This window comes from Mytilus californianus, unplaced genomic scaffold (assembly GCF_021869535.1).
Source record: "Mytilus californianus isolate M0D057914Y unplaced genomic scaffold, xbMytCali1.0.p SCAF_4, whole genome shotgun sequence".
Classification (NCBI taxonomy): Eukaryota; Metazoa; Mollusca; class Bivalvia; order Mytilida; family Mytilidae; genus Mytilus; species Mytilus californianus.
Window position 1 is genome coordinate 106,129,805 of NW_026262690.1, and position 16,133 is coordinate 106,145,937.

Consider the following 16,133-nt stretch of genomic DNA (forward strand, 5'->3'; position numbering starts at 1 on the left):
ACAACATAAGTTATAAGTTGGTTACAAATTTATTTTGCAGGGGTTGTTAAGCCCGGTGTTGGTGTTTGTATAGCACATTGTTGAAAGCGTCGACTGGTCTGTGATAGAATGGTGTTTGTGTTGAAATTGTACAAGTATATCAAAGTAATAATACATACAAACCCATAGTTATTATTTAAATAAAATTATATGGGGTCAGCTAAGCTTCAGATATTGCTGATATGATGAGTTAAGTCCTTTCCAACGGATTTTAACAGTTTGTTTTTATGTTGTGCTGTTGTACCACTGTCCCCAGTTAGGTTGAGCGTAGAGTGCTTGCATACATTGTCAACCCTGCCACATTCTTGATGTTCCTTTCCCCAAGTCAGGAGTCTGTAACGCAGTGGTTGTCTTGTAATGTTGTCGACAATATTTAATTTCATTCATTGTTTTATCATTGGTTCTCTCTTTGAATTGTTTCATATATTGTAATGCTGGACCTTTTTATAGACTAACTGTACGTTAAAGGTTTTGGTCATCAATGAAGGTCATACCGTTACTTAATAGTTGTTTACACCCATGTCCATTGGTCTCTGTTGGATATTTGGGTTTTTTTTTGTATTTGTATCTATCTATCCTTAAAAACCTTTGGTATCAAGCATACCTGATGCAAATGTTTTTAAAACATTAGATTTTTATTGATCAGCAGTCTGAAGTCATATTTTTATTTTCTCCACTTATATTAGAACTGTTAAATCTATTGTTTTTTCCTTTCTTTTACTTTATTTGATATTTTGGCTCAATAAAATACCTTCTGAATGTTGACAAACTTCGTCACCATCATCAGGAAAACCTGAAGACTGTAGACTGGTGATGTTCTTTTTCTCCGGTTCCAGACTGCATTAACAAACAGATATTTTAAAACAAGAACACAATTGCCTCTTATCTTTCATTACACGATTGATAAATTCAACGTTCTTTTAAACTTTAAGCATCCAACAATTATTTGTCATATGTCTCAAACACTAGAAATAAGATACTTTAAGCAACAAAATCAATCAATGAAATTTAAAAACTAATCATTGACCATCTGATTTCAGCAAACAATGATTGTTGTGTGTATAGGAACATTGTTTTCATAGTTAAGACATTACAATAGATTTATTCATAATTTATGCTTTTATTTTATATTTGAATATGTGGACGCCATTTTGAATAATATGGTCATGATGCATTAAGATGTCAAACAATGCATGCCTACTTTTGCAGAAATAACAGCTGCTCCTGATCTTACCAAAGCATCATCGGTGCTATGGTCAAGCCAATTTGTTTAGATATTAGACCATTATTTTAGTATGTTCCTTATTGAATTTGACATATTAATTTCCCCCAAAAGTAGCAATATAATGGTGAATAAAAAACATGAACAAATATATTTAATTGTAGAAAATGCTCAAGTTACAGTTATGCTTTTATTGTTTCAAATCACCGATAATAGTAACTTAAATTAACATTTATTATTGACTAATATTGGATGAATATGACACTGATTTTACACGTAAATAAAACCATGCAATCATTTTCATAGATTTTTTTTTTGGCCTTTTCTTTGAAAAAAAATACATCTTATTGAGTCTTTATCATTCATCTTTGACAAATATTTTACAGACTAATTTTATGTAGTGTTGATCAAAAGTAATTATAGTTGAAAAAAATTTCCTTGAATTTGACAGTTGTAGGAAATTAATCCTACATGTCATTGCAGTAAAACATTTCTGAGTCATAAACATATATCTTGGGTGTTTCAAAGCACCATTCTTTTTTGTTTGGTGTTTCTATAAAATATTTTGGAAACTTGAGGTTGCATGGTTACTAAAGCTTGTAAACAGGAAAGAAAGGGTGGAAATTTGATTGGTTAACTTCCAGTGATGGTTATGATCTTATATGCAATGAAATGTTATGTAAAATTTTGTCTGTAGTACTGGACAGGATAAAACTTTACTCATGCAAAGTATTTCTTTATTTGAAACAAAGATAAATTCTGCACAATTTTTTGAAAAGTGCAAATTTAACAAAGACTAAAGGGGAAAAACAAAGGTGGTATTACACCTGAAGTCAATTATACAATACAAGAGGTATTCTTTTAAATAATTTGAACAAACACTTTATTACGCAACTCAATACACAACTTAATACACAATTCTTTACTTCCATTTTCCTAAGGAAAGGAAGGAACAAGGGTTTTGTAATGTAATTTTTCAAGTAGCTTTCATCGCATATTTAGAAACAATTGCATAAAACGTATACAGGGATGAGCCGGTTGAAAACGTCACTAGTGTCTACTCTGTGGTATGTGACAAGGTCGAGTAATTATATATTTTTAGATATATAGATATATTTTTTCATAATAAATAGGATAGGGTATTTATTTTTGTTATTGGAAAAATATAAAAACAGTGGGGAACTGGATGTCTCTGCTGCTCACACATAAGAATTGAAGTGCTTCCCACCTCCTTCCCCACCCAAAGGCTGCGACAAATATGTTACCATTATGCAACATGACTATGCTACTGATGATTTAGTTAATCATGATTATTTTTTGTTATTTAACGTAACTTACCTATTGATAAATTCTGAGTGCACCCCTTTTACACTGATTATATCTTCCATATTATCCTTCTTTTCTATCACTACATCTGTCTTCTTCATAGCCTGCGCATTTAACATACTTTTAGTTGCATTCAAATTGTCTAACACAATGTCTTCTGTTCGTTTCATTACAAGAAACACTAGTGTATCAGTGCCACACAGTTTCAGCTGGATTAGATAATTTCGATATTCCACTATCACTTCTCTTTTTTTATAAAGTTCTGTCAGAACTTTTTCTATTTCAATTTTCTGATACTGTAGCGATGTTTGAAATTTTGTTTGAAGTTTGATTTCTGGAGCATTCAATGTTTCATCAATTTCTTTTCTGATTTCACACAGTTTTGACTCTCCATCAGATTGATTTTCCAGTTGTTGCAAATTATTTCTGCTATTTTCTATCAATTTTTCTATATTTTCCAAAGCAATCCCAATATTCTTATGAAGGTCGTCCAGTTTATCTGAATTCTTAATATCACGTACAAATGTGTGGAAAAGAGTTATTCCCAAACATTTAGGATGGTTGGTGGCAGCACATCGGGAACAGCAAGGCGTTTCATGACTTGGACAATACAACTCAAACGGAATATCATGGATATGACATTTTGTCTGGAATGTGCAGATCAAATTTTGTAATGTTTCGGATGTCTTAACAGGGACAACAGAATGATTTCTAGATACTTTAATTGTCCTGTGGTTATCATAACATTCATCACAAAGACCCTCTTCACATGACATGCACCAATATTGTGGTGGTCTTACCTTCTCTCTTACTTGACAAGGGCCACATTTTTGGTCTGTTAATCCAGATATATCTTAAAAAAAATAATACAAGTTGAGTTCTTTATTAAATTAAAACAGGATTATAAGTTTACTTTGTACCTACATGTACATATCCTGTTTACATGAAAGACAATTTATTAATAAAAAATACTATTCAAAATTTGTAAAGGGTTCCAAGGAAATCTGTGTCTTGCCTGCCATAGCTGCTGTCAGTGTTAAAGTATATTGTTGACTGACAAAATAAATTTCATTTATTAGTTAAATAAAAAAAATAATAAGTAGAGGCTCTAAAGAGCATGTGTCGCTTACCATCATCTTCAACAATGGCTATTTTGGGTAAATATCATCATTAAAGGGAAATAACTCCATAAAGAGCTAACTGACAATTTTGAGCCATGTTGACATATTTGTAGATCTTGCCCTGCTGATCATTTTTGCTTTTAAAGTTACTATTATAGATTTCAAGCTAATTGGCAGAAACATGGTAAAAATCATCATTTGAGGACAATAACGCTTATACGGAGTTGGCTGATGATTTAGGTTATGCAAACTTATTAGTACATCCTGTCTCGTCTTTATCATTTTTGCTATTTAAAGTGTCTATCTATCTTTTTTTTTTAGTTTTTTAGATAATAGGCAAATACGCAAAGAATTGGAATAAAATTGTCATCAAAGAGCAACAACTCCAATATGGAGTCAACATACGATTTTGACAATGTTAACTTATTTGTAGATATTGACTTGCTGATCATCTTTGCTCATTAAAGTTTGTATTTATCTATTATAATTTTTAAGATATTAGGCAAAAACGCAAAAAAAATTGATAACAATCGTCATTTACGAGCAATAACTCCAATAAGGAGTGGTCAGACTATTTCGTCCATGCTGTCTTATTTGTAGATCTAGACGTTCTGATCGTATTTACTTATTTAGGTTTCTATTAATCTATTCTAGTTTGTTTTTGTTTATTTAGACAAAAACACGAAAAACGCGAAAAAAAAATCGTCATTAAAGAGTTAAGCTGCTAAGCTCCAATAAGGATTCATCGGACGACTTCAGTCTTGATGACTTATTTGTAGATAATATGTTGCTGATCAGCTTTGTTTAATCAAGTGTCTATTATGTATGAATTATTCTAGATACTAAGGATTTTCTTATCCCAGACATATAACCTTAGCCGTATTTGGCACAACTTTTTGGAACTTTTGGTCCTCAATGCTCTTCAACTTTGTACTTGTTTTGGCTTTCGAACTTTTTTTATCTGAGCGTCACTGGTTAGTCTTGTGTGGACGAAACGCGCGTCTTGCGTATTAAATTTTAAACCTGGTACCTTTTGTTAGCTATTATTCGTATGTTTCTCTGTCCTATATGTTCTCCCATTTATTTGTATTGTAGTCCTGTCATGTAATGTTGTCATTTTAATGTTATATCTAACATTGCCATAAAAGCGGGAGGTTTGGCTAGCCACAAAACCAGGTTCAACCAACCATTTTTTTCTTAAAATGTCCTGTACCAAGTCAGGAATATGGCCATTGTTATATTATAGTTGTTTCTGTTGTGTCGTAGTTCTCCTCTTATATTTGATGTGTTTCCCTCAGTTTAAGTTTGTAACCCGGATTTGTTTTTTTCTCAATCGATTCATGAATTTCGAACAGCGGTATACTACTGTTGCCTTTATCTATCTACTTATTATATTTTTAAGATATTAGGCAAAAACGCAAAGAAATGGTAAAACTCGCCATTAAAGGGCAATAACTCCAAGAAGTGGTCGTTGGACGATATAAGCCACTTGACCTCTTTGTAGATCTTGTCTTGTTGATCATTGTTGCTTTACAGTTACTCCTTATTTATACAGTTTTGATTGAAAAAACAATAAGTAAATCTCAACATTCTGATAATTTTTGCCCCTGTCAGATTTTCTCTGTTCATAGAGATTTCCAAGATATCATACAAAACTTGCATTTTACCCCTGTTTTATTTTTTTTGCCATGTCGGCCGTGTTAGTTGTCAAGCGGGGTCATTTTTTTAAACTAGATACCCCAACGATGATTGTAGCTTAGTTTGGTTAAATGTGGCCCAGTAATTTCGGAGAAGATGTTTGTGAAAGTTAACGGACGCCGACGGACGACGGACGGTAAATGATGACAACAGCTCCCTTGCAGGTGAGTTTTAGAATAAAAAATAGTTTCTTTAGATGCTTATTTACAAGTTTCAAAACATTGCAGGGTTTAACAAAAAGTAGTGATGTCCAAAATATGCATTCCCATACTGTAGGAAATTGTTTACTGCAAACAAAAGTAAGTGCACTTATCAGTAAAATAAGTAAAAATAGAAAATATATAAAATATTGATTCAGACATTATCTTTTGTATCATAAAAAAGCTTCCGTCAAAATTTCATAAAATTCTATAAAGGTTTGACAAAGTTATTTCATGTCTAAAAATCTCTAACCCTAGACTGAAACCAAATTTTAACTGCCAAAAAACCTAATTGTTTTATAGGGAAAATACGGGAAAATGTAAAAAGACATTTTCAAAACTTTTACCCTGTATACTATCTTTTGATCATAAAAGAGCTTCCGTCCAATTTTCGTAAAATTTCATGAAGATTTGACAAAATTATTGATGTCTCAAAATATTTAACCTTAGACTGTATGATAATGTTAACCGTAAAAAAAATAAGTCCGTCAGTAAAATACGGAAAATAAAAAGATAAAAAAAATTTGAACATTTTACTTCGAATACTGTCTTCTGATCATAAAAAAAAGCTCCTGTCGATATTTCAATAAATTCCAAGACGTTATTGATGTATAAAAAAAGAGAAAATACCAAAGGGTATCACATTTGAAAGATTCCTACAACTAATACGACTAATTACACAATTTATTAATTTTAAACCTATATGAAATAAAGGTTTTCTACCTTAAATATTATTCACGAAAGAAAATTATAACTATTGGATGACCATAACTGCATTATTGATGAATTAATGGTCAATTACTGATAACTAATGAAAAAGGGGTGGGGGATATTCCATGACACTTCATCACCTTTAATTTTTGTAATAAGATCATGGTAAAGGTTGTTAAGTCTTTAAAGCAGCAGGACATAGAAGAAAAAAACAGCAAAAACAATTTTGATATTCAAAGTTAATGTTGCTGTGGACAGAAAATGAATTTCATGCATTATTTGTTGAAGTCAAATATTACAATCAGTTCAAGTTGAGCTTTAAATTTTGCAAATATAAGTTTTAATATGACTAGATATGATTTTATTGCCTACACATTGTCAAAGGATTAAGAATAAACCCAAACAAAAGACTTCTGATAAACTTTTATGTCTCTTTAAAGCGGCATTAGCTGTCAAATTCATGTTCACCAATTTGACTCAAATTCTCATATTTGATTTATAACATATTAAAACGTATGTCAAATTCTAAAAATATTAAAATAAATAACTTACGATGCATGGATTCCATATTTTGTATCAGCATTTCGTGTATATTTTAATCTAGACACCATCTAATTAACCACCAAGGTGACCTCCGAAGACTGCCAACGGTCATATAACCCGATATAAACATAAATATATATATATAAATAGAACACGTGCAATTGGATTTGTCTAGGTCTGTTTGATTTCAAATTATAGATGAAACAAATATGTTAATCGTCGTTTTTATCTGTATAAGAATGCGTTTGTGTGGATCGGATCAGTCACCCAAATGGTTTACCCCTGTTTCACTTTCAATGTTGGCATTCTTTTCCTTTTAATAGCTGAACACACATAGCTTATGCGTAAACTATCTCTAGCTAAGAGGTTAAATAGAAGTTCACATGAATATGGATTCAATGAGGTCGAATTATTCACTGGCAAGTGAATAATTCATCAGCGATGTTTCTTAGCTTATTTTGCCAAATTGACATAAACTGGTTGCTAAAGCGAATTATTATTTCACTATTTCACTTTCATTAATGATTAAACAAACAAATATCATATTTTATTTTAATCTTTTTTTATATCTTGCAGCTAATGCCCCTTTAAAGGCGCAATGTCTGTCAAATTCATGTTCACCGATTTGACTCAAATTCTCATAATCTTTAACATATTAAAACGTATATCCAAATTACAAAAGCACCAAAAAAACAATTTACAATGCATGGACTCGTTATAATGGATCAGCATGTCGTGTGTATTTTAGAATCTACGTCATCTAATTAACTATCGAGATGACCTCCGAAGAATGGCCATTGTCATACAACTCGATATAAACACGAATAAAGATACACTCAAAGGCTCGTGCAATCGTATAACGATGGTTTTTTCTAGGTCTTTTTGATTTCATGTTATTGATTAAAAAAATATGTAATTCATCCTTTTACTAGAATAAGAATGATTTTTTATATGCAGAATCTGTTTTACGAAATTGGTCTTTCTCGTGGCTTCCTAGTTTCATTTTCAAATGTTGACATTCTTTTCTTTTTTAATAAACGATTGCCAAAGGTCGTGTCATAGTTACGCATTCGGGTATTCTAGCAACTTCCTGGCAGGCGTACAAACTCATAACATCACACAATGCGGGTTTCCCTGTTGAGTGAACCAGGTGTGCACAGGTAAATTTATGTAACATCTTATACCAAATAATTAAGAATTGAATGCTTCTTTTTGTAAATTTATTGGGGTGTAAAAGCGTTGACTGAAGTACATTTTGTATGAAGCGCGGAAGCAAGCGCTTCATTCTAAAAATGTGCGCACGGTCAACGCTTTTACAACCCTATAAAATTACTAAATGAAGCATTCAATATTTATAATTGCATTTTTTTGCTAGGATCATGAAAACACAATTTCTATCAAGTTTTTCTTTTATTTACCTGTGCACTTTATTGTGGGGACTGTGGAAGCTCGTATTATCATGAATGTTACCTTTCATTTTGAAATGAAGGTTAATTTCAGAATGCTCTTAGCCAATCAAAATAACGTATTATATAGACAATAACTGTTTCGTGTCTTTAAATATCAGCTGCATTTGTACGAGGCTAAGAAACAGTTGTAATGCGAGCTTCAGCGAGCTATTACTCCTGTTTCGAGCCGAGTACAAATTCAGTTGATATTCAAAGACACTAAACAGTTATTGTCTTTATCCTGGAATTAATTTTGTACATTGTTTTTGCTTTGAAAGACAGAACAATTCACGTTTATTGCATTTATTTTCGATTTAAGATATATTAGTGTTTGTGTATTTTACCTTTGAGCCCCGCATTGTAATATTAAAAAACAAATCACACAATCAGCTGATGACCGATACGCCGAATAGAATCTCGCACGGTCAACAATAATACATCGCTCAAAGTTAATAATTATTTATGATTACATAACAATTAATTCCAACAGTAAAAAGAATTAACAAAACATTGTCCGATTTAAGACAAAAGGGTATGAATTGTACTACGCTTCATAATACACAAAAGTAGTCCGGCAGTGGGCGGAGCTTTAAAGCGATATCTGTATAGTATACAAATACAGGCTAGCGATATCTGTTGGGCTGTTAATGTATGATAAGACACCCAATTGCAGGATAAAATGAAACATATATGTTATGTAGTTATTGTCTGGTGAAATATACATCTTGTGTGCAACTTTGCGTCCCGATGATGATAGTAATAAACAAGATATGAATACTGTAAACCGGGAAATTTTCGCGCCGTCTTTATTTCGCGATTTATTAACAAAATCTAATTTCGCGCCGTTTTGAATTCGCGATATCCCAGTGGCCTATATAAATATTTTCATAAATGCTTAAGAAAGTGAACAGCTTTACATGTAGACTTGCTACAATTTCCTTTCTTTTATTTCTTTCTTACTAATTTATATGTTTACTGAAAACTGCCAGTATACTGATTTCCCTCGGAGAAAAGCAGGTGTCAGTATAATTGAAATCTATTAGTTATAACCGTAAAATTATTAAAGGGGTAAAATTGAAAGAAAATTAGGAAGAGACATGTAGCAAGTCTACATTAATTTGCATGTATCGTAATTCAAGTGATAAAATCAATCAGAAATCTTTTGTTATCGGTTCATTAATGTTAAAGGAGATTAAAAGTTGTGTCCTTAAAAACACATACACAATAAACAGTAAAGAAGACCCAATTAACAGTGAATTAAATGCTGCAAGGATTAATGCTAATTAATCGATCTTTTAGTATATGTAAGAGAATGATAATCCCTTTCTTCATGATTAAGTACGAGCGTTAGCGAGTACTTATCATGAAGTAAGGGATTATCATTCTCTTACAAACTTAGAATATTGTAAAGTGCTCAAGGCTCAAATGGTCTCTTGATTGGTTGTATTCAAGAATTAGTTTCATTGTCAGTGTAAATTAAATGTTTATAATTGATGCATGACTGCATTTTTCAGCATTTCATTTATGGGTTAGTTTTAGTGATGTTAGGACTTCCTTATAATTTGAGAAATATTTTTAAAAAAAATGCGTTATAGACATTAGGTGACACAACAGTACCAAGAAAAGGTAGGAATTGTATATGTTTCCTGATTGTGAGTATGAATGTAAATCATGTAATATTTTATTGAGGAATTATCCTTTTTTTTACAGTTTAAATCAATAAATGCATTTGAGTTACAACTAATTTTATTTCACAGCCAATATTTTGGTCCGGCTTTTTAAATCAAATACTGTTTCATTATGTCAGGAAAATGTTTTAATAAAATGCCTTTAAAAGTTTTAAATACATTAAAAACTTAAATCAAGTTCCTGGTGTTTTATTTTTATTTTATCTGAATATTGGAAATAACTATTCTCCCAAACCGCTGGTTCAGTAATCAGAGTTTCGGAAAGCTAAAGATTTAGGTTATTTTTCATTTTAAAACTTTTTTTTTTTGCATTGCTGTGCTGTGATATCGTTTACTTTTTTTTTTTTTTTTTTATTAGTAATTTGAAGTAATATTAATATTTTCATAATAACATTAAAGGTACAAATTTTACTGCACCAGTAAACTTTAACTTATTTTGATTGTTTTGTTTGTTTCACAATTCAACTTTTAGTCAGTTTCAATCACAAGTTCTTTCAATCTGATAATGTGCTTTGGGGTAGTTGTAACTCATTTATAGAAACTCTTTGTTTTGAAATGTAAATAGACCCAAATAATAGGATAATCCCTTACTAAGAACATGATTTACATTCATTCTTCACAATTAAGAGACACCAAATCCTACAATTTCATTGGTCGAGAGCACTTTGCTATATTCTAAATCTGATTAATCTGTGTAGCAGATACAATGAGGTAATGATTTTAGAACTGATTGACAGGTGTCATTTACATATCTGTAGCGAGTGTTGTTTACAAGACAATATCCGTATTGTCCGATTGCTTTGGATGTCTTCCATGATTTTAAAAGATTAACTTGAGTAAAAGTCAGGATTTCTATCATTGCTTTTAATTTAGAAATAAAGTTATGATTTGAGGAATAGATCTGTCGTATTTAAACTCGGTGTTATACAGTGGTCTTATACATATCCGATTCATATATGTACATGAATGGTTTTCATCTTATGAATAGAGTTTCCTTGAAATTTTCGCGATCGTTTTATTTTCGCGTTTCAATTCTTACCGCGAAAATAGCGAAAATAAAACTCGCGAAAATTTCCCGGTTTACAGTAACGAAATCATACAAATATCAAAATGGGCGTATCTAGTTATTTAACACGTTTATTAATGTACTGTAAAAAGAAAGACATTTATGATTATTATGAGAAGCACCAGCTGAAGATAGACATGAAATAAAATTATTCGTTTATACAGTTGAATTTGGGACAAAATAGGTGTATACTTGATGTCAATAATTATTGACATTTTGAAACTTTGCGACAATTTCAATCGACATTGATATATTTGTCCTTACAGCACAGAAACATAAACATATTGCACACAAATATCAGCCGGTCAACCTTTGGTAAACGGATAAAAAGTCACAGATCAAAACATCACAATCAAAAGTACAATTGTTTGAAAATATAAGAGAAACTTCAAGAACTTATTTCTTTTTATTTGATCTATTCATTTTTTCGGAAGTTATCCATTACCACTCATTATTTAATGAATATTTATTATTAAATTCAAATCGTAGGAGGCATATATTTCTAGGTACCAAAAAAGCCAATTTGACCGGCAGCTTGTTTTTTAGCAAATATTTAAGCATAACTATTTTTTAAACATAAATTTTGTTTTTGATGTGTGATAATTTGAGAAAAATACAAACTTGGTTTACAAATATTTTTTTTGACAACAGAGAAAATTATCACACATCTTCATTTAAACTGGCAAAAGTCATACCAGTTTATAAGAACAAAGGTTCAAAACAGGATGTTTTTAATTACAGACCAATTGTAATTTTACCACTCATTTCTAAAATCCTCGAAAAACATGTGAAAACACACTTAGTAAAGTATCTTAATAAATACAACTTATTGTATAGAATGCAGTCAGGCTTTCGCGCAAACCATTCTTGTCAAACTGCGTTAACAGCTTTATTGGATATATGGCTTAAAGCCATTGATGATGGCGATCTTGTTGGGGCAGTGTTTCTAGATCTAGCAAAAGCCTTTGATCTTCTCAATCATGAACTGCTAATTCAAAAATTAAACAAATACAAATTTGCTTATACTTCGCTACGATGGTTTACATCATATTTGGCTGACAGATATCAGATGGTATCTATTTCAAATACATTTTCAGACTTACAAAAACAAAAAACGGGTGTACCTCAAGGATCCGTTTTAGGACCTGTGTTGTTTTTAATTTTTATAAATGATCTTCCTTTGTCTAATCTTAATCATAACACCGATTTATTTGCTGATGATAGCACCATATCAGTCATTGGACAAAACAAAAGTTGTATCAGTCATAAACTTAATACGGTTTTACAAGATATTTTTAGCTGGTGTGATGACAATAAAATGGCTGTAAATGTATCTAAAACGAAGGTTATATGTATTGGCTCTAAACAGAAGCTTTCAGCTACTTCAAATGAAAACATTAATATTGCTATGAATGGACAACAAATTAAAGAAAGTACATGTGAAAAGGTTCTAGGTATTTTTGTTGATGCATCTCTATCTTGGTCTTCTCATATTGATTATATCATAAAAAGGGTTAACTCTTCTTTAGCTTTACTGAAAAGGATAAAGAAATATTTAAATCACAAAGCTAGACAAATGTTCTATAACGCTTACGTTTTACCTCACTTAGATTATTGTTGTTCAATATGGGGAAACTGTAATAACTTTCTATTAGATAGTTTACTAAAACTGCAAAAGAGGGCAGCAAGAATAATTTTAGACGAACATGATTACACCAAACCTTCAAGCGAATTATTTCACGAATGTAACTTTGTGCCGATTACACAAAGAATACATTATCATAAATCATTACTAATGTATAAGGCAAAACATGGCTTAGCTCCAGAATATACATGTATGTCCAGTCTTATTGTATCAGCTTCTGCAAACCAAAAATACAATACGAGATTTTCGTCCTCAGATAATTTTATAATTCCAAAACCAAATACAGAGTTGTATAAGTCTAGTTTCTCGTACAATGGACCAAAAGTATGGAATGCTCTTCCTGATTCAATTAAAAAATCAAACACAGTATTAGAATTTAAACATAACTACAAATCTATGTACTTTTAACATTACCATGATATTTGTACTGTTATGCCATATATAATAATTGTTTATTGTATTTAAATTGTATTACATCTTTATTTATCATTATTATTGAATATGTATTGTTTATTTTTAATGTAATTATTATTGTATTAAGAGAACCTTATTGAAAATTGGTGTAATCCAAATGAGTTACTCTCTCTAAATAAAGATATTATTATTATTATTATTATTATTATTATTCAGAGACTTTTTTCGTGTTTTTGTTAATTCAACTATTTACATTTCTGTGTATGCTAACGGGCTGTCATTTTGTGTTATGCAGGCCAACAGACAATGACCCATTTTATATATATTTCATGTTAACGAGAGAACGCTTCACTTTCCTATATCATTTATTTAGCGCTCTACTTTTAAGTAAATTGCATGTCATAAAAAAACAATTGCTTTTTTCGTGTATTATATACTAGAGGACCCAGGACAGTCACTAACGTTGAAGCAGACGAGGCAATTCAGACGAGGCAATTCCATCGTCTAATTTTCTTGCAAAAAAAAAATAAGAAGAAGAAAGAAAATGAGGAAAGCTAGGCATGCATGGGTAGAAAACATTCTTGCATTTTCATATCAAGAATTAAGTAATGCATACATCGTCTAGTAATTAATGTTGACATGCAGCTTCTGTACCTTTATTTCAACTACGTTAGGTATCGAACGCTCTGCTTGATTACCATCACCAGTAAGCCGACATTTGGTTCTGCAATTTTTTTTTTCCTCGAAAAATACTCGTTCGACCGTCAGAGATTTTGATTTCCAAGAAGAAGACCAAATTCAACGGTAAGTATCATAACTTATCGTACTTTTTATGTACACAAAGATACCTATTTCAATCATCATAGAATAAAAAAGAGCGAGAATACCGGAGTGTCAACTTAACGTAGTCTGTCGGTCTGTGCAAGGTCTTCCCAAACAACGAATCTGTTGGATGTCCATGATATCTGAAACATCACAGTCAAAGTATTTGAAACTAGAAATAGAATAAGTGGTCAGTCTCGCTGTTCATCTAAGCGCAATATATTAATTAAACAATATCAAATATATAGATCCCGGATGAAATTAAAGTATCTAAAGAGATATCTATTTAACATATTAATTTCTTAAATTATCTCCCTATATAGATATGTTTTACTTTAAAAACTCATAGACCGACTTACAGCTTTGATTTTTTTTGTGTCGTTTTTTCATGGACAGGTTTGAGAAGGAAATGAAAACTATAAAGTTTCATCAATAATGATACAAATTTCATACTTTCGAGCCACCTTTACAATGTTTAATTGTGCGACTGTCTTTTTCGCAAGACCGAAGTACTCCCACAATACTCAATAAAAATTCATAGTATTGAGGAATCAAATTGTCAGTCTGCCAAGGTCTTGTCCTTTCTATTTAACATTCGAATGGAATGATCAAATAGCCTGCTCTCGCCCACTTGGCGTTAAACCAAACAAATCCTCGATCCATCCGAAAATGTAATGTTTTCGAATAGCAACCGGGTTTATAGCAAAACATTTAAAAATACCTCAAATCTTCATTTCATTTGGAAGAGAAATGCACACAAATTGTGGGGTGTTTTAATACTCCTGCGTGAGCTGTGATTGCTTCTTGCATAATATTGACCTAGCAAGAATTCGAATTATCTAAATTTTGATTTTACTTTCCGCACTGATAATGGGGAGAAAAAAATCCATTATCATTGTATTTATTTTAATGCAGGTCGGAAGCCATATCACTTAAACAATTCAAACTTGGGAAGTTTTCAGTAAAACCACATCCGATGAAAATCTACAGGAGCTCACTTCATCTCACTTAACTGAGGTTCAATCAACAATGAGCAGTCTGTCTACTTGAGATAATCCCTCAATTTCTTTCCAACATCACGAGGATCCAATAAAATGCATCGACAGAAATCTTACAGAAAATGAACGCCACCAGTTATTGCAACATAAATGGGCACAAAACAGATAATTTAGATACCCAGTAAACGATAAAGGCAGGAGATACAATAAACTATGGGGAAAAAAAGACCGTGGTAACGTTATTCAATTTCAAACGACAGTGTGTTTTGTGCCTACTGTATTGCATTTCAAGTTACAGTACCAGAAACAAATCCAGAATTTGTTAAGACTGGATTCAGGGATTGGAAAACCGCCGTCGGGGACAAAAGAGGTGCTCAAAATCCGAAGACATAAATTATCCCAAGAAAAAAGTGAGATCTTTCATGACATTTGGGCTTAAAAGTAGATAATTGAATGCTAATTAAGTCACCCTCTTTGAATAAAAAAATAAATAAATAAATAACGAGGTCCAATTTGTTAGTCGGCATGACGTGAAAACGATGAATCAAAGAATTTAACTTTATATATAACTAATATAGGACAATGGTGTTGTTTAAAAATTACACAATTCCAGGCCCTTTTGTTGTCCACATAAATAATTACCGTATCACCATGGTGATACGGTCTGATTAGTCAGAGGCTGGACGTCTGGAATGTGGTAAATCTGTTAACGGTATCTCATTGGTTATAAATAACATTAAATGGCTGCATCTCAGCTGCTTCCGGGCTGCTTCTGGGGGAAGTGAAGGATATCTTAACGTCTGATTGGCTATTATTGAGTTGTATGCATTATATGTCAACGCGTCCGTAAGTGGGGTCGGATAAAAATCATGATAGTAGGTCATCGGTAGAAACTATAATGAAGTGTTCATTTGCTATCATAATTTAAGCCAAATTTAGTTCACGAAGCCCTGTCAATTTGAGCAAATAATATCATTCTGTGATGATGAAATTTATGTTATCTTGAAATTTTGGTGCAATTTTGGTACAAAGGTGTGTATTTACGGATTATTAATGTTCTTTCAAAAACAAATAATAATACTTCTAATCTTCACTTTATAGTGCGTATTGAAACATATTTTGCTATATTTCTTCATAAACTATAATTTTAAATAGTAAATACACAAAACGTGTGCTCTATGATTAAAAAATG

General features: G+C 31.5%; 1 protein-coding gene across 30 annotated transcripts in view; it reads right to left on the reverse strand.

Moving 5' to 3' along the window:
- Positions 1-16,133, reverse strand: part of LOC127739004 (kinesin light chain-like) — a 247,710-nt gene that overhangs the window by 39,107 nt on the left and 192,470 nt on the right. The gene's annotated exons all lie outside the window — the stretch shown is intronic.